The 26,916-nt window shown below is 33.9% G+C and overlaps 5 non-coding genes and 1 pseudogene across 5 annotated transcripts; all 6 read right to left on the bottom strand.

Annotated features, from left to right (window-relative positions):
* Window positions 1-21,164: 21,164 nt before the first annotated feature.
* LOC124910967 lies at window positions 21,165-21,279 on the bottom strand. Its single transcript, XR_007096564.1, has one exon. It is a non-coding gene; the product is annotated as a small nucleolar RNA Z278 (small nucleolar RNA).
* Window positions 21,280-21,300: 21 nt separating this feature from the next.
* On the bottom strand, window positions 21,301-21,407 carry LOC124910894. Its single transcript, XR_007096510.1, has one exon. It is a non-coding gene; the product is annotated as a small nucleolar RNA snoR97 (small nucleolar RNA).
* Window positions 21,408-21,457: 50 nt separating this feature from the next.
* Window positions 21,458-21,573, bottom strand: LOC124910973. Its single transcript, XR_007096570.1, has one exon. It is a non-coding gene; the product is annotated as a small nucleolar RNA Z278 (small nucleolar RNA).
* Window positions 21,574-21,626: 53 nt separating this feature from the next.
* LOC124910962 lies at window positions 21,627-21,719 on the bottom strand. The gene has a single exon (XR_007096559.1). It is a non-coding gene; the product is annotated as a small nucleolar RNA Z223 (small nucleolar RNA).
* A 25-nt stretch (window positions 21,720-21,744) lies between these two features.
* On the bottom strand, window positions 21,745-21,828 carry LOC124910921. The gene has a single exon (XR_007096531.1). It is a non-coding gene; the product is annotated as a small nucleolar RNA U36a (small nucleolar RNA).
* Window positions 21,829-21,861: 33 nt separating this feature from the next.
* LOC124910931 lies at window positions 21,862-22,002 on the bottom strand (annotated as a pseudogene).
* Between the last annotated feature and the right edge of the window lie 4,914 nt (window positions 22,003-26,916).

Below are 26,916 nucleotides of genomic sequence, written 5' to 3'. Positions count from 1 at the left end.
TTGGCATTGATTCGCTGGAGTTTCACTAGAATTTGATGACATCAAGTTGGCTTGAAACATTGGAGTGTCGCTGGATATTGATGACAGCGAGTTGGCTTAAAAAACGTCGGAGTTTCGCTGAATTAAAAACTATAATAATAATAATAATAATTAGAGTCCTCCATCAATGGCTAAGGTAACCCTTTTTTGTCTTCTTCAACCCTCAATTATGCAAATTCTTAATATAATAAATAGGAGACCTCTAAAGATATTAAGTCGTACTTATAAAGTTATTGTCATCCAATAAATATATATATATATATATATATATAAATAAATAAATGATGCTTAATTCTAAAATTGTTCTAAAGATCGGATCGAACGGATTTGGATTTTTGTGTGAATATAAAGGGTACGAGTGCGGATATAAATATATTTGAATACAAAATAGAACGGTTTGACTATTGAACTTATTTTACATTAATATATAATATATGTATATATATATATATATATATATATATCTTTATATATTAACTCCTATATTTTTATTTTTATTAATATATTTATTTTATATTTTTATTAATTATTTTATCATTTATATAATTTGTAACCCGAGAATTCCGTAGCTTACCACTTGTCGTGTACACGTGGAAATACGAGACCTAGAGTGACTCAAAGTTCGATGGTTTCAACCTTACGTGTCATACATCTTTTAAAATAAAACATTATTTTTAAAAGATTTTGGTAATATCCGACTTTCTTTTAAAATTAATTATGTAAAAATAATCAATTTTATTCAAATTTTAATAATCTACGAATTTGCTTATAATCAAATTATAATTTAATTTTTTATGAAATTCGATTTATATTAATTAAACATAATTAATTTAAGAAAAAAATATTTATTTAAAGACAAAGTAACCAATTGATTTAAAAAAATATATATAAAAAGGTGTATGTGTACAAACGTATTTTACACATAGTTTCGTTTTGGTTCGAAGTTTGGTTATACTCGGGAAATGACTTTCACTCTATGTCCTCCGCACCCATTCGAAAATGGTATCTACTTTATAAATTTGGCTATTGAAAATCGGTTGTATAACATTTTGTATTTTTTAACCGTCTATTCTTCCGGTCCTAGGCATGCTTCTAGATTTAGCATTATTTAAAGTATTGAAACATCAGTATTTAAATGATGATACTTATTGCAGATGACAATTAGAGTGGAATTACTTAAAGAATATCAGTCATTTTTAAAGGAATTAGGGTTTAGAAATAAACACCAAACAAGCCCCAAGTTGAAATATTTTTGTGGAAACATCCCAAAAATATTTAAAGTACATTTTCTAAATTTTCGAGATTTTTAGAAAATGATTTGAAGTCCCCAAAATTACAAAAATAATCATGAATTTTTAAAATGGAAGGCTTGGATCCAATTTTATGGGTCGGGTTCCGGAGACCCTTAGTCTAGGCTCGAGAGCTCTCGGTTTGAGTACTAAAGTCTCTCGGTCAGGGTACTAAGGACTCTCGGTCCTTGGCTGATCTTACTAGTCTAGGTGTAAAAACCTATCGGTCATGTACTATCATGAGGTTAGGTTTCTCGACCAAGGTGTATACACCTCTCGGTCCATGGATAAATATGGGCTAAGTTTCCCGATCCTAAGCTTTTATTTCTCGATCGTGAGCCTTGGGAGTCTTGGTCCCAGGTCAGAACTCTCAATCCTAGGTCCAAATTCTATCGGTCCTATGTGAGAATTCTCGGTCAGATGTCTCGGTCCTAGCTCAAGAACATCGGTCATAGGTCTCGGTACTAACTCAAGAACATCGATCCTAGTTTGTAAGCTTCATACGCATCTAACTCCTTTCAATTCACGATGTAACTTAGTGCATTTCTAAAAAGAAAAAGAATCGTTTGAATGAAAGTGTTGCATTTTGTATTTTGTCTATCCATGTTTCAAACTTATGACATAATAATGCTTTAATTATACGTGATGATATAGATTTGGTTTGGGATGACTGAAATAAATTATTTTTTTTGAAATTCTGTGCAAGTTTTGTGACCTTGGTTTTGTTGTTTCTGGTGGTGTGTCTAAAATGTATTAGATATGTTCCAAATAAAATGTCTAGTGGGCATAAGAAATATCATAAGTCTCCAGCCTGAAAAATCACATTTCTCATTGGTTTAATAAGAACAAATAACTCTTCTTTGTTTGAGTTTTGTTGTGATGTTTGATTGATGTTGGTAAATAAATATTCTAGTATTATATATATGTGTAGAATATTTAGAGAGAGGAAATTGTAGAGTATATTATTGTTTGTGTTCTTTACATAGGAGGTCTAGTATTTAAATAATAAACATTACATTTACAAGAAAGGAAATTAATTAAACAATAAAATCATTTAGTTGATTTGACAATCAACGGCCATTTAGCAAATCAATTAGTATAATTGATTGATTTGCTATTGACTTTCTCAACCTTCCATTCTCGGTCAATTAACAACTCAATTAGTCTAGTTGATTGATTTGCTACTAACTTTCCAAATTTGAGAGATAATTATATACTCCCCCTCAAGTTGGGTAGTAGATATTGAACGTGCCCAACTTGCCACATAGTTCCTCGAAATTCAGTTTGGGAAGAGCTTTGGTGAGTATATGAGCTACCTGATTACGAGATGTAACGTAGAGAGGTGCAATAGAGCCTTTATTTACATTCTCTGAAATAAAGTGACAATCAATTTCAATGTGTTTGGTCTTATCATGATGAACCGGATTCTTTGCAATACTGATTGCAGCTTGATTGTCACACATCATTTGAATAGGTCCATCTGGAGGCAATCCTAACTCTTCAAGGATGCGGCGTATCCAAATTCCTTCACAAATTCCAAGTGCAAGAGAACGATACTCAGCTTCGGCACTACTCCGAGCGACAACAAATTGCTTCTTACTTCTCCATGTGACAAGGTTACCCCATACAAATGAACAATATTCAGAGGTGAATTTCCTGTCGGTAATGTCCCCAGCCCAATCGGCATCGTTGAACACACGAATTGACTTGTCGTCGTTATGTGTGAATAGAAGTCTTTTTCCTGGAGAACCTTTTAGGTACCTTAGAATTCTGAAAATTGCGTTCATATGATCTTTAGAAGGGAGATTCATGAATTGTCTAACAACGCTCACTACGAAGCAAATGTCAGGACGAGTGTGAGATAAGTACAGGAGTCGCCCCACGAGTCGCTGGTATCTATCTTTATCGGTTGGAGTATCGTCGTTGTTATTTCCAAGTTTGTGGACCGAATCCATGGGGGTGTCGGCAGGCTTACATCCAAGCATCCCGGTTTCCATTAAAAGGTCCATGGTGTATTTCCTTTGAGATAAGGAGATCCCCTTCTTTGATCGGGCAAGTTCCATTCCTAGGAAAAACTTGAGGGGTTCGAGATCTTTGGTGTCAAATCAGCTACCTATGAACTCTTTCAAATTTTGAATCTCTTTTTCATTGTCCCCGATTATTATTATGTCATCAATGTAGACAATGAGGATTGTGATCTTTTTATTCGGAGCAATCTTGACAAACATAGTGTGGTCGGCTTGGCATTGAGAGAAGCCATTCTCGATGATGGAGATTGAGAATTTTTCGAACCATGCTCTTGGTAATTGTTTGAGACCATATAGAGATTTATGGAGGCGACACACTTCGTTAGGTGAAGCACTAATACCAGGAGGCACTTTCATGTAGACTTCTTCTTCAAGGTCTCCATTTATGAATGTGTTTTTTACGTCGAGTTGGTGTAGTTCCAAATCTTTGTTAGCTGCTAAAGATAGAAGTATTCGAATGGTGTTGAGTTTTGCAACAGGCGCAAAAGTTTCGAAGTAATCTATCCCATATGATTTGGAAAATCCTTTGGCAACTAGACAAGCTTTGTACCTTTCAATCGATCCGTCTGAGTTATGTTTTGTCTTGAAAATCCATTTATATCTGATGGATTTCTTTCCCTTTAAAAGCTCACAGAGGGACCATGTATGAATTTTTTATAAGTACGTCAATTTCTTCATTAACGACACGTTTCCATTCTGGTTGTTCGAAGGCTCCATGAATGGATGTAGGTATTTTCACGTTGTCGTAGTCGGCAATGCTGGCCCAATATGGCTCCGATAGACATTTGTATGAAACAAATTTTGAGATCGGGTGATCTGTGCATGATCTAACACCTTTCCTGAGAGCAATGGGTAAATCAATAGGAGAATTATCATGATTAACTATCGTACCTGAAATTTCTGTTGGACTCAGACCCGAGGAGGATTTATGGACTGATACAAGTTGTGTTTTTCGTCGAACGTAGACTTTTAGCTCTTTTTCCGAAGGAGGTGGATGTGAGGTTGGTGAAGAAGTGGTTGTGGGTTCGGGTACAACTTCAAGAGGTGGATGTGAGGATAGCAAAGAAGTGGTTGTGGGTTCGGGTGCAACTTCGAGAGGTGGATGTGAGGTTGGCGAAGAAGTGGTTGGGGGTTCGGATGTGACTTCAATTGGAGATGATTTTTCAGGTATTGATTTGGGTACATGTATGCATGTATTAGTGATAATGTCTTCGAAAGGACCATCATGTTGAGGATTGTTGAGATTCTCCCCCTCAACATGGTGGTAGAAGGGTTGATCTTCAAAGAATGAGACATCCATAGAGTAGAAAGTCTTTTTGGAGCGAGGACAATAGCATTTGTACTCTTTCTGATTTGGTGAGTATCCTAAAAAAATGCATTTCGTGGATCGAGGGTCGAGTTTGTCGCGATTGTGGTTATGAATGTGGACAAAGGAGGTGCATCCAAAAATCTTTGCGGGAGTGTATTTGGATGCGATTTTGGAATCAAGAAAGATTTTTAAGAGAGTTTCAATTGGAATTTGGAATTGGAGAATGCGTGATGGCATACGGTTGATAAGGTAGGCAGCGGTGAATATGGCATCGCCCCAATATATTTTGGGAGCATTTAAGTCGACTAGAAGGGATCGAGTTACCTCGAGCAGATGACAATTTTTTCTTTCGGCGACACCATTTTGTTGGGGAGTATCAACATAAGAGCTTAAATGGATGATGCCTTTTGATTTTAAGAAGTCACCGAGATTGGAAGAGAAGAATTCGCGTCCGTTATCGGTTTTGAAAGCTTGGATTGTGGCTTTGAATTGATTATGGATTAAGACGAAGAAGTCTTTGATGATTTGACAAACTTCAGATTTTTCCTTCATGAGAAAAATCCAAGTGAGACGAGTGTGGTCATCGATAAAAGTCACAAACCATCGTTTACCATTTAAAGAGTTAGTGCGAGAGGGTCCCCACACATCGCTATGAATTAATGAAAATGGTTTAGAAGGTTTGTATGCAATGTTTGGATAAGAAGATCGAGTGTGTTTTGCAAATTGACAACTTTTATAACGAAAAGAACTAGCGACTTCATTAATAAATAATTTCGGAAAAAGGTTTGCCAAATACAAAAACCTAGGATGTCCTAGTCTACGATGCCACAACATTATCTCGGCACGTTTATTTGAAAGGGAAGTTGAATAACACAAGACATTTTCCGTAGATAGACATGTTGCAGAATGTAGAGCCTTGAACACAACTTATCATTGTCAATCGTCCTCCCCGATTCTGTATCCTGAAATTCACAACCATTCAGATAGAATTTAGTAAAACATTTTAAATCATGACAAATCTTCCTAATTGACAATAGATTGCATTCAAGATTTGGAACATATAGAACATTTTTTAAACAAATGGTAGGCGTTATAAAAGCCGATCCAATTCCTAAACTCTTGTAGACACACTGTTAGCCACGTGAACGGTGGGCAAATGATTTTGAGTATAAAAATCATGTAGTAGAGATAGATTCCCTGTCATGTGCTCTGAAGCCCCTTAATCAACAATCCAATATTTAGAGTTAGAAGTACCTAAGTGGGCATTATACGCTTTGGGATAGTCCGAGTTGATTCTGCTGAAGGCATTTGTGGCAGCAGAACTGTTATCGTTGTTTCTAGAGTGCAGCAACCCGGGATTCACAACGAGGAGTTGACGAAGAGCATCTAGTTGGACGTCGGTCGAGGGGGAAACTGTAGAATAGGAGGGTTTCCAAGTAGCTGGTGAACGACAACACTGGGAAGCGGCTGCGATTGAGTGGCAGCGGCTGAACGTTCATGCCTTGGTTTCTAATCAACAGGTTTTCCGAAGATTATCTAACATTTGTCTTTGGTGTGACCATTTTTTTGGCAATGGTCGCACCATGGTTTACCACCACGACGAGAATTGGGGACGGATTGTTTGGTAAAGAGGTCTACAGGTTTAGATTCAACAGCTAACATGTGATCCGGTATGCCAACCGACATCATGAGATGGAGTCTTTCTTCTTCGTGATACATTTCAGCAAATGCATCTTTAACTGATGGTAGTGGCTTCCTTGAAATAATGAGTGACCGAACACCATCAAGATTGTTATTTAAACCAGACAGAAATTTAAAACACCTCTTTTGAGCAGAGTGTTTGTGGTAGATATTAGCGTCGATTGAGTTTGTCCAAGGAAGCGATTCGGCCACGTCGATTTCTTGCCAATAGATGCATAGCGCGGTATAATATTTAGTTACTGTGAGAGTCCCTTGTTTAAGATTGAGAATGTTGAGTTCAATCTTAAAAGGCGAGATGTATTGTTGTTTTGAGAGTATGTTTCCTTATCAGTGTCCTAAATGTCTTTTGCGGTTTCATAACCGTTGACATAGATTTTAGCCATCTAAGGAGTCATAGAGTTAACAAGCCAGGACATAACAAGGCCATTGTTGGTGTCCCATGCTTCATAGGTGGGATCACCGGATTTGGAGCGACGGTGGCTCCAGTAAGAAATGATAGTTTTCCTCTACCTTGAATGTTCATTTTGACGGAGCTTGCCCATTCGAGGTAGTTGTCGCCGTTAAATCTAAAGATGGAGATAGGAGAATAATCCATAGAAGGGATGGTGGATGAAGAAGAATTTTAGCCAGCCATGATAGGAGATAGCCGATCGAGAAAAAAATGAAACTTTTAAGAGCTCAGTAAAACTATGATACCATGTAAAATATTTAGAGAGAGAAAATTGTAGAGTATATTATTGCTTGTGTTCTTTACATAGAAGGTCTAGTGTTTAAATAATAAACATTACATTTACAAGAAAAGAAATCAATTAAATAATAAAATTATTTAGTTGATTTGACAATCAACGACCAATTAGCAAATCAATTAGTCTAATTGATTGATTTGCTATTGACTTTCTCAACCTTCCATTCTTGGTCAATTAGAAACTCAATTAGTCTAGTTGATTGATTTTATACTAACTTTCCAAATTTAAGAGATAATTCTACAATATGTTTGTGATTAAACAGGCCAGAGTTAAAAAATTAGAGAATCACTTGCTGAAATTCGTTTTTGGCCTTATGCTGAAAAATGAATCATGTTAGTTTGATAAGAAATCTGAGATATTGTGTTTTGATTTGATATAATGTTTTGATTATGTTGGGAATATTGTGTTTTGATTTAATATGATGTTTGGATTATGTTGGGAATATTGTGTAGAGAATTAGGATCAAGTAGGTTCGGCAAAGGAAAAAAACAGAAATCTCTGAAATCAGGTTCTGCTGATAAATTTCTCGTGGTGTGTGTATGGATTGATTGGCTGTAATAAAATAGGTAAAAGAAAGATGCATTGTCAAGTGTCGAAGCCTGGGCCAGCTCAGGCACTATTGGGTTTTATTTGGGCTCCCAACTATGAAAAAGGCCCAATAATGGTTCAAGTTCACTTTTAATTCATTAAGGGTATTATAATATTTTAAAGGGTTATGTTATAACCTAATTGCTCTAATATTTAAAGAGAGGTTGCCGTCATCAAGAAGCAGAAGTAAAAAATTAAAAGAGAGGAAGAAAGAAATTTTTTTGTAGAAGATTTTCGCCTACAGCCACGCAGGTTTATCAAACTCACGATCGGAGATTCAAACGGAGTTTTTCTGGGGCTTAAAAGTTCTTCCTAATTTGAGTTTTTTATTTGACTTGCTTGGGATTAAAAGTTGTATCTTTCTGGTTATGCCCTTTTATCTTTTTTACGATATTAAAAGGTTGTTATACCTTTTTTGTATTCTCGACTCTGATTATAGTGAAGCTTGAATTGGACGTAATGTCCCGTGGTTTTTACTCCTTGATTTGAGGAGGTTTTCCACGTAAAAATATCGTGTGTGCATTGTTTTATTTATTTCCGCTTTTACTTGTGCTTTATTGGCTCCTAAGTTTTTCAATCAAGTAGGGAATAGAATATACGTTTTCCCAACAAGTAGTATCAGAGCTAGGTTAGCTGTTTAGGACTTGATTGAATTATGGAGATAAACACAAGTATGATGATTTTGCTCAGTGGTTCAAATTATCAAATTTGGAAAGGAACGATGAAGAATTTGTTATTTGTTAAGGCTTTACACTTACCCATTTTTGGTAGTGAGAAACCTGCATCCAAATCTGACGAGGAAAAGAATTTTGAGCATGAACAGGTATGTGGTTTTATTCGTCAGTTTGTTGAAGATAATGTTTACAACTACATCCAACAAGAGACAAATGCACAATCTTTATGGAATAAACTTGAAAATTTATATGCTTCAAAGACTGGAAGTAATAAATTATTCTTGCTTCAGAAATTAATTCATTTGAGATATAATGATAACGCTTCTATGGCTAATCATTTAAATGAGTTTCAGGGTGTTCTTGATCAGTTGTCAGACATGAGAATTAAGTTTGAAGATGATGTTCAAGGACTTTGGTTATTGACTACTCTACCCGATTCGTGGGAAACGTTTAAGGTTTCTCTTTGTAATTTTGTTGCGAATGGTGCAGTAACTCTACATATGGCCAAAGGTGGAGTCATGAATGAGGAATTGAGAAGAAAATCTCAAGGGTCTTCGATAAATTCAAATGTGTTGGTTACTAAAAATAGGGGGAGACAGATGAACATGGGTGGAAAAGACAATGCGAGACATAAGAGTCGAAATAAGTCCAAATCAAAGTACAAGTCAGTTGAATGTTATCATTGAGGTAAAAAGGGGCACATTAAGAAAGAATGCTTTAAGCTGAAACGCGAAATGAGCGGATCTAATCAAAATAAAGATACTGGAGAAGAACGCGTGTCAATAGAAACTTCAAATGATCTCTTCACTTTCCAAGATGAGAATACAATCAACCTTGTATGTAATGAGTCAAGTTGGGTGTTTAACACTGAAGCTTCCTTGCATGTTACGCCAAGGAAAGACTATTTTACGTCTTATACTTCAGGTGATTTTGGAGTATTGAAGATGGGTAATGACTACTTAAGTAAGATTATTGGTATTGGTGACGTTTGCTTGGATTCTGGTAATAGGTCAAAAATATTACTTAAGGATGTTCAACATGCTCCAGATATTAGGTTAAATTTGATATCAACTGGAAAACTTGATGATGATGGTTTTACGAGTAGTTTTGGTTCTGGAAAATGGAAACTTTCTAAAGGTAACTTGATTATAGCTCGAGAAGAAAAATATTCTAATTTATATTTGATGCAAACTTCGATATGCAAGGATTGTGTGAATGTTGTACAGAGTAAAGATGCTTCCAAATTATGGCACGTAAGACTTGGTCACGCCAGTGAAAAGGGATTGAATCTGTTGGTTAAGAAAAATGATATTTCTGGTTTGAGTGAGACCGATTTGGAGAAATGTTATCATTGTGTTGCTGGAAAATAAACTAGAGTATCGTTCAAGCATAATTTTCCTTCAAGAAAGTCAAAAGTCTTAGAGCTGGTGCATTCAGACGTTTGTGGTCCTTTAAAGGTACGAACTATTAGTGGTGCTCTTTATTTTGTAATATTTATTGATGATCATTCTAGGAAGCTTTGGGTATATGCTTTGAAGTCTAAAGATGAGGTCTTAGACAAGTTCAAAGAGTTCCATGCTCTTATTGAAAGAGAGACCGAGAAGAAGATCAAGTGCATTCGTAGTGATAATGGTGGTGAATATTGTGGTCAATTTGATGCATACTGCAGACAACAAGGGATCAGATATTAGAAAACACCTCCAAAGACTCCTCATTTGAATGACCTTACAGAAAGGATGAACAGAACAATTGTTGAGAGGATTAGATATTTGCTTTCAGAAGCAAATCAAACGTTTTGGAGTGAAACATTACTCACAGTAGTACATGTTATTAATTTGAGTCCTGTAGTAGCTTTGGAAGGTGAAGTTCCAAATAAGGTATGGACTCGTAAAAATATTTCGTATGATCATTTACGAGTATTTGGATGTAGGTGCTCTGTTCATATTCTAAAGGATGAAAGATCAAAGTTGGATGTGAAGAGTCGAGAATGCATTTTCTTGGGTTATGGCCAAGATTAATTTGGTTACAGATTATACGATCCAGTTGCAAAGAAGCTTGTCAGAAGTCGTGATGTCATCTTTTATGAAGATGAGACTATTGAAAACATTGATAAAGCTAAAAATAGTGAGTTGAAGAAAAAAGGTGAGTAGATAGATTCAGATCCAGTTCAATTATCTGAATCACCTAGTTCAATAGAAAATCAGCTACAATATGATGATTCTCAAGATGAACATGACGTTCAAGTGGAGAATATTAGTAACGAGCAAGAGGAATTATCTACAATTCCATCTAGAAGATCGACAAGAGATAGAAAACCTTCTACGAAATATTCTATTAATGAATATGTTTTAGTGACTGATGGGGGAGAGCTAGAGTCATATGAAGAAGCTATGGATAGTGAATCCAAGCATAAATGGGTTGATGTTATGAAAGATGAGATGAAATCTCTACATGATAATCATACTTTTGAGTTGGTAAAATTATGAAAAGGAAAGAAAGCTTTGAAGAACAGGTGGGTATACAGACTGAAGCAAGATGATCATACTTCAACTCTACGATACAAAGCTCGTTTGGTTGTCAAATGTTTTAGTCAAAGAAAGAGAATTGACTTTGACGAAATTTTCTCTCTTGTTGTTAAGATGACTTCAATCAGAACTATATTGAGTTTGGCAGATAGTCTTGATTTGAAAGTTGAACAGATGGACGTGAAGACATCTTTTCTTCACGGTGATTTATTATATGGATCAACCTGATGGTTTTGAGGTCAAATGTAAAGAGAATTGTATTTGAAAGTTGAATAAGAGTTTGTATGGTTTGAAGCACGCTCCACGACAATGATACAAGAAGTTTGAGTTATTTATGAAGCAACACAGATATAAAAAGACTACTTCTGACCATTGTGTGTTTCTGCAAAAATTCTCTCCTGATGATTTTGTTATTTTGTTACTTTATGTTGATGATATGCTTATTGTTGGTCAAAGTGCTGCGAGAATTGATACGTTGAAACAAGACCTAGGGAAGTCCTTTGAAATGAAGGATCTTGAACGAGCAAAGAAAATTCTTGGAACTAGAATCAGTCGTGACAAAAAGATGAAAAATTTATGGTTGTCTCAAGAAAAATATATTTAGAAAGTGTTACAAAGATTCAATATGGATAATGCTAAAAGTTTCGACACACCTTTAGCGGCTCATTTTAAATTGAGCTCTGTATATAGTCCTTCTAATGATGATGAGAAAGAATATATGAAGAATGTTCCCTATAGTTCAGTTATTGATAGTCTTATGTATGCTATGGTTAGCACGATACTAGATTTAGCTTATGTTGTTGGTACTGTCAGCAGGTTTCTTTCAAATCCGGGAAAAGAACATTAGGAAGCAGTGAAGTGGATATTGAGATATCTCAAAGACACATCAAGTATGAGACTTTGCCTTGAAAATGAGAATCCGAATTTAGTTGGTTATAACGACTCAAATATGGCAGGTGATGCTGATTCAAGAAAATCTACTTCAGGCTATTTGATTAATTTTGGAGGGGGAGCTATTTCTTGGAAATCGAGACTATAGAAGTGTGTTGTGTTGTCAACCGTGGAGGCTGAACTTATTGCAGCAACGGAAGCTTGTAAGGAGCTGATTTGGGTTAAGAAGTTATTATTTGAACTTGATATTGTGCAAAAAAGGTATGTGCTTCTATGTGATAGTCAAAACGCTATTTATCTAGCGAAAAATTCAACATTTCATTCTAGATCTAAACATATTGATGTAAGATATCATTGGATACGGGATGCGTTAGATGAAAAGTTGTTGATTTTAAAAAAGGTGCATACAAACGACAATGGCGCCGATATGATGACTAAGGCACTACCTCAAAGCAAGTTCAAGTTTTGTTGTTCAACCGCTGGGTTGACAACATCTTTCCCATAGTTGTGAGGGGGGAGTTTGTTGGGTTTTATTTGGGCTCCCAACTATGAAAAAGACCCAATAGTGGTTCAAGTTCACTTTTAATTCATTAAGAGTATTATAATATTTTAAAGGGTTATGTTATAACCTAATTGCTCTAGTATTTAAAGAGAGGTTGTCGTCATTAAGAAGAAGAAGTCAAAAATTAAAAGAGAGGAAGAAAGAGAAAATCTTGTAGCAGATTTTCGCCTACAACTGCGCAGGTTCATCAAACTCACGATCGGAGATTCAAATGGAGTTTTTCTGGGGCTTAAAGGTTCTTCCTAATTTGAGTTTTTTATTTGACTTTTTTGGGACCAAAAGTTGTATCTTTTTTGTTATGCCTTTTTATCTTTTTTGCGATATTAAAACGTTGTTATACCTTGTTTGTATTCCCGACTTTGATTATAGTGAAGCTTGAACTGGACATAAAGTCCCGTAATTTTTACTCCTTGATTTGAGAAGGTTTTCCACGTAAAAATATCGTGTGTGCATGTGTTATTTATTTCCGCTTTTACTTGTGCTTTATCTACTCCTAAGTTTTTCAATTAAGTAAGGAATAGAATATACGTTTTTCCCAACAGGCACTAGCCTTGCGTTCAATCCTAACACCACTATGGTAGCTTTCTTAGCTTCCATTAAAAATAAATATTTTTGCCAAGATGAACCGAATTACTTCACTTTTCCCCTCATCCTCTTCCATAACCAACCAAGCCAAGGCTGCTTTTTTATTTCAACCGCGCAAGCAAATCAACTTTTTTCCATTTCCACCTGCCCAAATTGTCACGTTCTTAACATTTGTTTTATTTCGAGTATTAAGAAAAATTAAAATAAATATATAAAATATAAGAAATTATTTCTAATAAAATATATATATATATAAATAACTTGAATAAAAATTATTTGGATTCTATTTTCTTTTTTAACTATTTTTTTATCTTGTTTTTGTAGATACCTTTATTTTTCGAGCCTCGTCATTTGCTCGCATGTACAAACATTTTTTTTATTTCATTACGTCTTAGATTTAGGACCCATGACACAGACACATGCTCTAGTAACAAAATGATACAAAATTAGACACATGTTTAGGCTTGCAATACCTTTAGACACATGTCATAGGATGGGATAAATAAATAAGGTGTAAAATAATATTCTTTTAAATAGCCAAAAGTTTAAAATAGAAACTGTCATGTGACAGGTACGTGAGACATAGCGCAGAAACACTTTTTCACGTGTAACCAAGCACAAACTAAGAATATAATATTTAAAATACGTTTGAACGCGCAAAATATTTTTCTTTCCTAATTTCTCGGGTAGTAAATTAGTTGGCGACTCTAAAAAAGTCAAAGCTAGTTTAAATCGATGTTTTTAAATGCACTCTAGTCAAGTTACCATTTTGGTTCCCGTTTCACTTGAGACTATAGAGGAAGACGAGTTATGGGTTATGAAAATAGTTACACTCATTGTCAAAACATCGTAGTTTTCACCATCTTCTTCGAGGATTATGATTATAGATAATCGTTTGTACACAAGATTGAATTTATTGTATATATCTCGAGAGTCATGGAAAAAGAAATCTTATTACTTGATGAAAGAAAAATTATCACAAAAAGGATTCTATTGAAATAATCCCTTAAAGTCAAAAAGAGTCGGGACCGTGTCCCCTAAAACTTTATTTGTCGATAGGTACGTGAGATCGTTCGTACATGATCTTGTTTTCAAACCCGATTTGTTAGTAGGTATCAAAACCTATCTATCAATAGGTATGTGATATCATTCTTACACAATCCCATTTTAAAAACATTATTTATCAACAAGAAACCTAAACCAATTGTAATTAGGTACACAAAACCTTATATGTCGATAGGTACGTGAGATCGTTCGCACACGATCCCATTTTCTTAGTAGGTATCAAAACCTATATGTTGATAGGTATGTGAGATCGTTCGTACACGATCCTGTTTTAAAAACCCCGTTTATCAACAAGTAACCTAAAACCTAATTGTAATTAGGTACCTAAAACCATATATGTTGATAGGTACAAAAGATGGTTTGTACACAATCCTGTTTTCAAAACCTACTTATAAGTAGGTAACATAAACCCTATATGTCGATAGGTACGTGAGATCGTTCGTACATGATCTCATTTTCAAAACCCTACTTGTTAATAAGTAACATAAACCCATCTTTCGATAGGTACGTGAGATTATTCGTACACAAACCCGTTTTTTAAACTCTACCGATTAGTAGGTAACCTAAACCCTATATCGATAGTACATGAGATCGTTTACGGTCCTATTTTTAAAATCCTAATTGTAGTTAGGTACCCCAAACCCTATATGCCGATAGGTACGTGAGATCATTCATACACGATCCCGTTTTCAAAACCTAATTGTTATTAGGTGCCAAAACCTATTTGTCGACAGGTCGAGACATCGTTTGTATATGATTCTACCAAAACCCATATCTATTTATAGGTCGAGACATCGTTCGTACACGATTCCACTAAAAATCCTATATATTGATAGGTCGAGACATCGTTTATATACGATTCTGCCAAAAAAATTATTCGTCGATAGGTATACCAAGTTAACACCCTATATGTCGATAGGTACTACTAGTTAAAACCTATATTTGTTGATAGGTACGTGAAATCGTTCGTACATGATTCCGTCTACAAACCCTGTTTGTCAACAGATATTGAAACCATGTCGCTCTATAGGTACTAAAGCCATATCGCTCGATAGGTACCAAAACCATATTGCTCGATATGTAATCAAAACACTATCTCTCGATAGGTAATCAAAACCTTATCGCTCAATAGGTAATCAAAACTCTATCTCTCGATAGGTGCACAAAGCAAACCCTATCTATCGATAGGTATCCTCTCTCGCAACATAATTTGCAACACATATCTCAAAGCAAAACCTTATCCGTCGATAAGCATCCAAGATCATTCGTACATGATCCATAACAAACCCTATCTCGATAGGTACCCCATACCAAAACCCTATCCCTCGATAGGTATTAAAACCCTATCACTCGATAGGTACCAAAACTATATCGCTCAATAGGTAATCAAAACTCTATCTCTTGATAGGTGCTCAAAACAAACTATATCACTCGATAGGTATCAAAACCTTATCACTCGATAGGTATCAAAACTTTATCACTCGATAGGTACCAAAACGTTATCACTCGATAGGTAATCAAAACTCTAACTCTCGATAGGTTCTCAAAGAAAACCCTATCACTCGATAGGTACAAAAACCCTATCACTCGATAAGCACAAAAACCCTATCACTTCGTAGGTACTTCGAAACAAAACCCTATCTCGATAGGTACCCAAAACCTTGTCCATCGACAAGTATTGAGATCATATGTACATGATCCATCTCAAAACCCTATCACTTGATAGGTTCTTTAAAACAAAACCATATCCCAATAGGTACCCAAGCCTTGTCTATCGACAAGCATAGAGATCATTCATACATGATCCATTAATAATTTTCTCTGTTGACAAAAGCACAAAGATCGTGTGTATTTGATCCACAAAAACCCTATTGCTCGAATAGGTACAATAAATCATATCGTTCGAATAGGTACTCAAGCCAAAATTCTATCTATTTATAGATACGTGAACTCGTTCATACACGATTTCATCTACAAACCCTATCTCCATATAGGTACGCCAATCCAAAATCCTATTTTTCGATAGGTATTCTCCTTCTAATCCACAAAAACCTATATGTTGATAGCACCATGATCATGTATACATGATCATCATCAACCTTTACATGTTGGTAACCTATGTGGCAAGTTTCTCAGCTCACACGATAAATCTATATATTGATAGTACCTTGATCATATGTATATGATCGCCCAACGCATTACTTGTTAGTAATCCCCGTGATAAGTTTGTTAGCTTTCACTAAGACTCATTTGTTGATAGTACCCTGATCATATGTATATGTTCTCCCAACGCATTACTTGTTAATAAGCTTGTGATAAGCTTGTCAGCTTTCACTAAGACGCATATGTCGATAGTCTCATTTTCATATACTTATGATCACCTAAAAATTTTACTTGTTAGCAACTCACGTGAAAGTTTCTAAAACTTTCATGTCTTATCAAGTGACATTAACCATTAGTCATTTGTACATGACTAACTTGAATAATCTATTGATATTAATGCTTAAATATGAATTGATTTTTCAATTCCTACGATTATCCCTTTAACATTATCCTCTTGATTTTACAAATACTTTGTTAAGATCTGAAACACGGGATTTCAAGAATTATCCTTGTTAGGATAATCATCAAGGAAATATCTCTAAGCGATGCTTGGAAGCACCTCGACGAATGTTATACACTAGGTCACTCCAACCTCAACACGCTATAGGTTTCATCTTTCGAAACACCCTCATTATAAATTGGACGAAATAACTTAGTGTTAGATTTCATACTTGAATTAGCGTTTTCAAAATTAGTTTGTTGTATTCAAACTCGATTCGAGAGGGACACTCTATAAACACTAAAAATCTACACACTCAATTTATAAAATTAAAATAATTATTTTGATTTATTTTCAAATAAATAAAATCAAAATAATTAACTTAAGGCCAAAACCTAATTAAAAAATTAATTAGATTAATTATTATGATAATTAAAATCTAATTAATTAAGGACAATGGCCAAACAAATAAAATAAATAAAATTATTTAGAATAAATGTTGTACTTATTTTATCTCAAAATAATTTTAGAAAAATCAAGGGATTAATAAATAAGTTAGGATGAAATGTGTACCTATTTTATCTACAAATATTATTTATTTAACCCTAAAATATACAAAAATAAAATAAATTGACAAAATATGTGTCATATTTATTTTAATAATTTGTGTACTTTAAAAGATTAAAAATAAAGTCAAAAGGGTGAAAGAAAAAACAATTTCAAACAAACTCTTAAGGTTTTAAATTAAAATCAGTAATTCAATACACCTGATCCAAAGGATTCGTTGTAGTAAAAATTACCACCATTAGATGAGCGTTGGATTATCATTCAATGCCTAGGGTCACGTCGCGTTGCTCGTTGTAGCCAAAGGAACGCACGTCCGCGAAGTAGGCGATCGACAAATATTATTTATTTAACCCTAAAATATACAAAAATAAAATAAAATAAATTGACAAAATATGTGTCATATTTATTTTAATAATTTGTGTACTTTAAAAGATTAAAAATAAAGTCAAAAGGGTGAAAGAAAAATCAATTTCAAACAAACTCTTAAGGTTTTAAATTAAAATCAGTAATTCAATACACCTGATCCAAAGGATTCGCTGTAGTAAAAATTACCACCATTAGATGAGCGTTGGATTATCATTCAATGCCTAGGGTCACGTCGTGTTGCTCGTTGTAGCCAAAGGAACGCACGTCCGCGAAGTAGGCGATCGACTAACGCGCACCTCAACGCCTTTAGTCGAAACGCGATAGAGCCGTGACAGAATGCCAACCACCTCTCCGCATCCGCGTTCTCGCCTAAAACGACGTCGTTTCGTCCCCTAATTGTCTTCTTCCTCGCGATCGTCGGAGGATAAGAATAGGTCCCATCTTTGATTTCTCAAAGATAGAACTCTATCTACAATCAACCTTTTTGGATAATTCAAAACATGAAATGATCACCCACTTCGTTGATCATTTCCCCTACATCTATAGGCATTAATCTTGCCTATTCCAGTAAGTTGAGCCAAGAACGGCCAAAATACTATAAATGTATTTTGACTGATTCAATACACTTGACTCCCTCAACCAAATTCGAGAGGCTGTAAATAGCCTCCTTTAATAATTACAATGCCAATAGAGATCATCTCAAGCCACGAATCAAAAGTTTCAGAAAATTCTCTATTTAAGCTCCAAGCTTCTAATTTTTTGGAATTTTCGTGTAAAGCCTTAAAACTTAGATTTGAGCATCCTCAAAGATTCTTTAAGGTCTAAGGAGTGTTCTCAAATCCTTGATAAGATTCCAATAATCCATTAATTCATACTTCAATTTAAATTTGGAAATTTTATATTTCGGTTTTTATAAGCTTGTATGCTACCTAGTTGAATTTTTTTTTATTGAAAATCGATACTATGATAATTTATGTTATTTCTGTGAAAGTCAAGATCGATCAATCGATCTCAAACGAAAAAACCCAAATTGGAAAATTGAAAAAATGGGTTTTCTCTTCTTGAGTTAATCCTCAAGAACAACAACTTAAAAGGTTTCACAACATGTTTCTAATGATGTTGGACAACTATTTGGATCATGTTTAATCAATCACAATCATGTTTGATCAAAATCAAAATTTTCAAAATAATTAAAAAAATTGAGTTTTTAAATTGATTTAAATGAATAGTTAGTGTTCATGTTTTGGTATCAATCAATCATAAAAAGTATAAGGAAGATATTGACAAATTCCTTACACTTTAAAACACCTTTAAACCCAAAAACCTTATTTTTGTCCATAAACTGTTTTGAACAAATTGATCATCACCTGGGTCGATTGATACATTGGGATGATATTCTATATGTTCATGGGAGCTTTGTGAAGCTACCCAGGCCCTTGAATCAAAAAATTCAAGCCTCTATCAAAATTGAAAACCTTGCAATTTTGATGTTCTTGAGAACCGACAGGTCCGATCGAGGCTTTTCATCCAGGACCGAGAGGTCCAACCGATGTTCTTCAGTTCGGACCGAGAGGTTTGACCGATGTTCTTCAGCTAGAACTGAGAGGATGGTTTCCACACCTCAACCAAGTGACTCTAAGACCCCGACCGATAAAACAAACCCAGGACCTAGGACATCGGTCCTAAGGCCTGTTTGGTTCCTATTTTCAAATTCCAACATTGTTTTTGTAATTTTGGAACCTTAACCCATTTTCTAAAAATCCCAAATGAATAGAAAATAATTTCAAAATATTTTTGAAATATTTTCACAAAAATAATATTTTGATAAAGGCTTGTTTGGATTTATGTTTAAACCCTAATGCCTTTAAATGAATGATATTATCAAGCATTGTCCTCCTTAGTCATCATCAGCAATGTGTACCACCATTTAAATATTGTTGTTACAATATTTTAAATATCACTAAAACATACGAATGTCTAGGATCGAAAGAATAATTAGTTAAAATAAAACGTTATACAATTAATTTTCAAAAGTCAAATTTATAAAGTAGATACCATTTTAAACGGGTAAGAAGAATGAAGCGTGAAAGCTTTTCCTAAGTATCATTAAACTCGAACTTGGGTTTGAGAATTGGTTTGTGGGTTGGAGATGGTCTAAGGGGAGGAGAATTAAAGCCAAGGTAAAAAAATGGTTCAATCAGAACTTCTAGTGTCAAAGCTAGAAACCTAATAAGCTTCATACGCATCTAACTTCTTTCAATTCACAATGTAACTTGATGCATTTCTAAAAAGAAAAAGAATCCATTGAATGAAAGTGCTGCATTTCGTAATTTGTCTATCTTTGTTTCAAACTTATTACATAATAATGCTTTAATTATATGTGATGATATAGAATTGGTTTGGATGACTGAAATAGATTAATTTTTCTGAAATTCTTGTTGCGTAGGTTTTGTAACCTTAGTTGTGTTGTTTCTAGATTATCTTAAATTGGAATAATATGGTCATAAAATCCAGAAAAATATGAAGACTAACGTATAAACATTTACTTTAATTTACCAGACCAAATATTTCATTTTACGCAATTTAATAAGAATATGAATTGAGTCTAATACATTAAATTGGCAGTTAGCTTTAAGGGCATTGATATTTAAACCTTCATCATTTTTTACCATTTTTATCTAGACAAAGTGTTCACACAGATTAATAAATTAGGAAATTAATAAATGTAGAATCAGAATATCATAATCATATTTTCTTGTGAGTGAACTTGTCTGGATTAGTTATATCCTAAAATATTTTTAAAAAAATGTAATCAAACTACAATTTATTGTAACAATCAAACTACAATAAATTTGAAAGTTTAAAAAGAGTTGTGTTAAAAAATATTTAAAATCAATTTCAAATTTCTGATAATTCGATCAAGGTATTTATCCAAAATAAACCTCATGAATGTTCAACTTAAAGATGAAGTATTAAAATAATTAAAATATGTTGCATCTATAATAATTCTATGCAATATTTGTGCATTTCTTTTATGCATACACATCAATCTCATTCTATTACATCTTTATCATCAATGAAGTCTAATCAACCACAATTCTTCACAAAGAGGCATTCCACAAAAAGACTCACTTTCACAACATACTTTATTTAAGCAACAGAAATTTCTGGACATTATATTTCCTTGAATGAAATACAAATCTTTTGAACATCATTTCAATTCTATAATTAGAGAATTTGGAGAAATGTGTAGCCTTTTAACATAAATATTGATTTTGTGTAATAGATTGTCTACTCCATCAAGGAAACAACAAAGTTTAAGATCAACTTTTCTATGCAAATAGGATACTTTCTGAGATCAGATTGTAGGCATAAAAAGACAGTCTTTTGGGTCATTCTTAAGAATCTATGAAGGATGGGTCAATAGTTTGCTACTAGTCTTTTTAAGATTCAAGAAACACTTGTTTGATGTTAGCGATAAGAAATTTTCATTCAAAATAGCAGGCTTCCAATGTCTGACGAAAAGGCTATTTGAAAGTACAACAAAGAATGGTGTTTCCAGACAAAATGATATGGTTTCTTATGAATTCAGTAAAAATAAAAATTTTAATAATGTAAATTAATTTAACAAAATTTGAAAAATAACTCATTTCTTTAGATTCAAGACATTGTTCTAAACAATGTCTGAGCCTCAGTAAAATTCAGTAATATCATATGAATGTAGATTCACCAAGGAGGTTCTCCCTGTAAACAGGGTCCTGGATCATCAACACCTCTATTATGTGAATTATATCATCCTTGGCAAAACTAATCTTAATACAATGAAATTTAGTGCTGTTATTTAACTCAAAACCCGTGAAAATTTGAGGATAAAAGCTGATAGACAACACACAATCTATGAGTTATTCAGACCCTATATCCACCATTTCATAAGGATTAAGAGTATAGTAAAACTCAATTCACAAATACTACAACAAAAATGCCTCGGTTAAATTCATTAATGTCATTTGAATGTAGAGTCACTAAGGAGGTTCTCCCTGCAAAACAGGGTCCTAGATCTTCCACACCTCAAAAACATGAATTATATCATCAATGGCTATAAGAAGATCATAATAAGAAACACATAAAAGAAGCATCTTTGAAAACCAAAAGTTAGCTCAGGTATATTTTGCAGCTCTATCAATCACGAATTTTCTGAAGCAGAACTGGCGTTAAAGCTGTAGATATATCATCATAGCAATTTTTATACCAAAATATATTTTCAATCTTGGCTCATATCAAGAAATTCAACCATTATGTTTTATGCTTCATCGATTACTCTCAGAAGCGCGGATAGTTTTGAATCATAGACAAGAAAAAAGATAAAGATCGTAGAACTGAAAGATAAAGATAGTCGATTTGACACAAAATTAGGCATTCAAAAAACGCTAAACTGCAACACTTGACGGCAATAAATCTAGCACAATCATTGGGGCTTACATCGTCAGTACTAAAATTTTCAGAGAAGCCCGGGAGAGATCGTGCAGAGATACCGAAAGTAAACAAAACAGAAGAATTGATATCGAATGTTAAAGATGAACAATATTTAGAGAAAGAAAGGCGGAGGCTTGGTTCTTTGAAGACGAGAGAGCGAGTTTATATAGGGATGATTGTGAAAACCTAAACAAACCCTAGCGGCGATGGGTTGTAGAAGAAAAGCGGCATGCGTTACTTTGATTGGTTTAGATTTTTTTTATAAACAATAAGCCCATTTGAGGAGTTTAAATTTATTAAAGGAGGCTTATCAAATGGCTTAATTTATAATTATATTAAAAAATATATACAAAAATACAAATACTAAATTGGAAAAGTATAATGATATACGTGGGGTGTGGGTGTAAATTTAAGAGAGGTGAGTAGACCAATATTTCAAATTTGAGGAATGATATCTGCGCAGCCTGGTGACAGCGTCCATTAAAAATAAAAATAAAAAAATTATAACGCGTGCCTCCCTATTCATTTCTAACCCAAAAAAAACTTTTAGGAGGAAACTCGAAATTTGGCTGCGATCTCATTTGAAGCGTCCGTCGTCGGCTGGCCGGTGCAGGAAAATTGTCGGAGTGGATCACATCTAGAGCGTCTCTCTTCTCCCTTGCAGTTTTTCCTTCAAAGACCATTCACAAATCTATGAGGAATCGGCATATTTTACAAAATATATTTTCTACGATTTTTTCGCTTTCTTCCCTCCTTCCTCAAACCCTAGTTTGATAGCCGCCGCTCAAACCCTAGTTTTTCTAGCAGACTACATTCCTTCTTTTTCTAACCTTAGTCCGTTTCCGTTTTGTTTTTCGTTCGTTCTTCCTCAAACCCTAGTTTGTTAGCTGCCGCTCAAACTTTAAAATTGTAAACTCATCCTTCTTTACTTGAGTCCTGAAAACCTACTATTCATTGCGATATTGTAGTCTAACTTCTGACTTTGTGATTTTAGGATTTAGGTAAACAAATAATTATCTATAAATCCAAAGCTTCTGCAAATGCAAAGAAAAATGAATAGCGAAGAAGAAGATAGTTTTGTAAGTTGAAAGGTAGCAACTTATTATTCTCTATTATGATTTGTATTAAACTGAATACTGTAATCTTTTTCTAACTGCGTTGTCATACTTTATTACAGTGATGTCAATGAATCAAACAAGAAGAAGCCAGACAAAGTCAAAGGTAACGTTGTCATATTTTTCTAACTATGATGTTGTCATACTTTATTATAGCGTTGTCCATTAATCTAAGAAGAGGAAGTCTGACATGGTTGAAAGGTAACAAACTTCGTTGTCATAATTTTCTAACTTCATTGTCATAGTTTTCTAACTAGGTTGTCATAGTTTTCTAACTGATTTTTCATAATATTCTAACTTCGTTGTCATAGTTTTCTAACTAAGTTGTCGTAGTTTTTTAAATTTATTATTATAGTTTTCTAACTGAGTTGACGTAGTTTTCTAACTGAGTTTTCATACTTTTTTAACTTCGTTGTCATAGTTTTTAATTAAGTTGTCATAATTTTCTAACTGAGTTGTCATAGTTTTCTAACTAAGCTAACATAGTTTTTTAACTTCGTTGTCATAATTTTCTAACTAAGTTGTCATAGTTTTCTAACGAAGTTGTAATAGTTTTCTAACTAAGCTGTCATAGTTTTTAACTTCGTTGTCATAGTTTTCTAATTAAGTTTTTAATACTATGTTGTCATAATTATACTCTATTTTTTGAAGCGTGAAGAAATCTAAGAAGAGAAAGCTTTCTCCACATCTCGCTTCTTCTATTAATCCAATAAGAAAATGTATATTAAATATTAGAACATCCCCTAAAGGACTTCACTCACTGTTAAATATTGAATCATTCCATTTTTGTTGCGTTGTAACTGAATCGTGAACTATTGCGGTTGTTGTCACCGAATTTGCCTAAAAAAATAGAGAACGTTATAATGCATAATAGAGAACATAAAAATGCATAATAGAGAACTAACCTTATTTAGCGCCCTTGCAGCCAATTTATTTGTTACTTTTTCAATGAAAGATTGTTTTCGTTTTGTTGGCGGTCGACCTTTAGGCTTACTCTCACGGGAGAGTAGATCATTTCTGTTGGTAGAGCAACTGTTAGTGTAGTAGTTGGTGTTGGTTCAGAAGTTGTTGGTGTTGTCGAATATACAATAAATTTTTCTTTCGTGTCTTTCACCAATTCAGCCAAATAGGAACTATTGTGATCAGATCGTGAAGCAAGTTGTTGGAGTTCTTGCATCATTGAAGTTGGATAGTTATAACAATTTCTATCACTCTCACACACATCAGAATCATAAATGTTAGTGATACTTTGATAACCTCTTTTCAAATTTTTGCGGCCGCGGTCCAAGATATATTTCTCAGGCACCTTATTTACTTTCATTCTTATCAAAACTGCCATAATATGTCTACACAAAAGCCCTATAAACTCAAACTTTGGACATTGACAGTTAATAGAACTCTTCATAGGGGTGAACTGTACCTTCATTGAAATATCTCTCAAATATTCTCCATCAGTTCCCAAAATGGTCTCCACTACTCCAAATATAGTAGTTGTCCCATATTCTTCAAGTATGGAGGTGTCGCAGAACATCAAACCTTTCACCTCATTCTGGAACAACTTAAAAATGTTGTTAGTATATACATTTTGAAATTGTCTTTCCAATGAATACCCACTCACAATTGAAATAGTCGAATTATAAGACTAAAAAACCAATTTCTTTTCCTTCTATATGTTCTTCTTAATGGTCATGTCATATTGCTCTACAAATTGTTTTAGGGATGTTTTCGAATGAACAAAGTCATCAAAAAAACATTCATACTTTAACTTCTTTTAGATGTTGACATGCCTTCCCAGAAGTGATATTTAACATACACATGAATCTATTTAGCACGTTCTACGTGCAAGGAAGTTCAATCAATAATTGTTTTGCAACTCAAACTCCTCTATCATTTTTAACCAATTCTCTTCACATTGTTCGATTGTGATTGAGTTATAAACAATTTTCTTCAATGTCTTTTTTATACTTTTATAATGAGAATGCGCAAATAATTTGGTGGGAAGTTTCTTTATTATATGTCAAAGACAAAAACGATAATGAGTGTTGGGAAATATCTTTTCAATTGCAATGGTCATTGATCGACATTGGTCAGTGATTATTGCCTTTAGAGCACGTTCATTCATACATGTTAACCAAGCTTTGAAAAGCCAGATAAATGACTCAAAATCCTCATTGGATAGTAAGCCACATCCTAGCAAAATTGATTGTCCATGATTATTAACACCGACAAAAGGAGAAAAAAACATATCATAGCGGTTTGTCAAATATGTTGTGTCAAATGTGATGACATCCGAGAAGTACTCATATGCAGCCCTGCATCTTCCATCAGCCCAAAACACATTTCTTATCCTGTTTTCCTCATCCACATCATATACATAAAAAAAATCAACATCTGTTTTGCATTCAGTAGAAATACTAACATAACACTTTTGCATCACCATTTCTTAACCGCAACTACCTTGCTTCAGAAATATAATTTATGCAACTTCTCTCATCAAAAGTCATATTATCATATCCTCCAGCTTCAACTACTAATGATTGAAAAGTTTTTGAAAAAGTTATTTCAGCTTCATCGTTTAATTGCAATCTTCTCTTCGTAGTTGAATCTAAAACCTTGCGAGATCTAAGATGTCTCGACTTTCCCGGGCTTAAAATATGATTATGCTCATGGAAGACACTAGTAATTTCAACTACACCTTCATTACTAACGACAACATTTATCTTAGCATTACAATTCGTCTTAGTGGAAGGTCTAACTTGTAAACTATTTTCCCCCTTGAAGTAAATACACCATTTTTGGCACATGCAATGGAGAACCATTTTTGTTTTCCATCTTGACCATTTCCTCCTCTTAACTTACAAATTTCGAAACCTTTAAATTGGGAATAAGACTTATAATACTCACAAAGCTCATTTTCAGAATCAAAAGTCATTCCAATAGTGGGGGTTTGAACATCGAGAGGAGACGATGATGGTTGATCCATCAAGATAAAGAGAAACATAAAAATTAGTTTAATAAATATATTTTAAGCTTAAAACCTAATATGACAACGCTTCATTAAAAACATGACAACGCAGTATTGAAAACATAACAACAAAGCGTTGAGGATATGGCATGCATATCACCTTAGAAAAACAGTTTAAAAAATGTTTCCAAATTTTTTAAAAATAAAATGTGTATGTTTTTTTCTAGTATTTGTACAACAAATGACTAGATATTAAAAACAATCAATTTAATAGATATATTTTCAGTTTAAAATTTGACATTACAACGCTTCATTGAAAACATGACAACGCAACGTTGAAAACATGACAACGTAGCATTGAGGAAAAGGAATATCTGCAAAACAGTTCATATTTCAAATGCATATTATCCTATTAGATGTATATTTCATATGCATATCATTCATGACAACAACGTGCATATCAGCCTAGAAAAACAGTTCAAAAACGTTTTCAAAACGGTATGAAACGGTTTAAAAGTTTATTTCAAATGCTGAAAATGTACCTTCAAATATTGAAGATGTAGCTTCAGATGGTGTGAAACTGATATTAGCACGGAGCAAACGAAACTTATAGGCGAGGGAGAAAATGAAACTTGCGGATGATGGTGAAAATGAAGCAGATTGTCGATGGTGAAAATGGAGGCGTTGAACGGAGCACGGAGCAAATGAAACTTGTGAACTTTCATCAAACACGCAGAATCACCAGACTCTTCAATAGTTAATCTCTTTGCTTCCAACTCAATAAATTCCAACAAACCCTTATCATAAAACAACCTATAGGGAACGAGGGGAAGAAGCTTGATAGAGAGAAAATATTTAGTTTATACATGAATAGGGAGAAGCGCGTC

Source organism: Impatiens glandulifera, chromosome 7, assembly GCF_907164915.1.
Source record: "Impatiens glandulifera chromosome 7, dImpGla2.1, whole genome shotgun sequence".
Classification (NCBI taxonomy): Eukaryota; Viridiplantae; Streptophyta; class Magnoliopsida; order Ericales; family Balsaminaceae; genus Impatiens; species Impatiens glandulifera.
The sequence above is the reverse complement of the archived record's forward strand: the minus strand, read 5'-3'. Positions and strand labels throughout refer to the sequence as shown.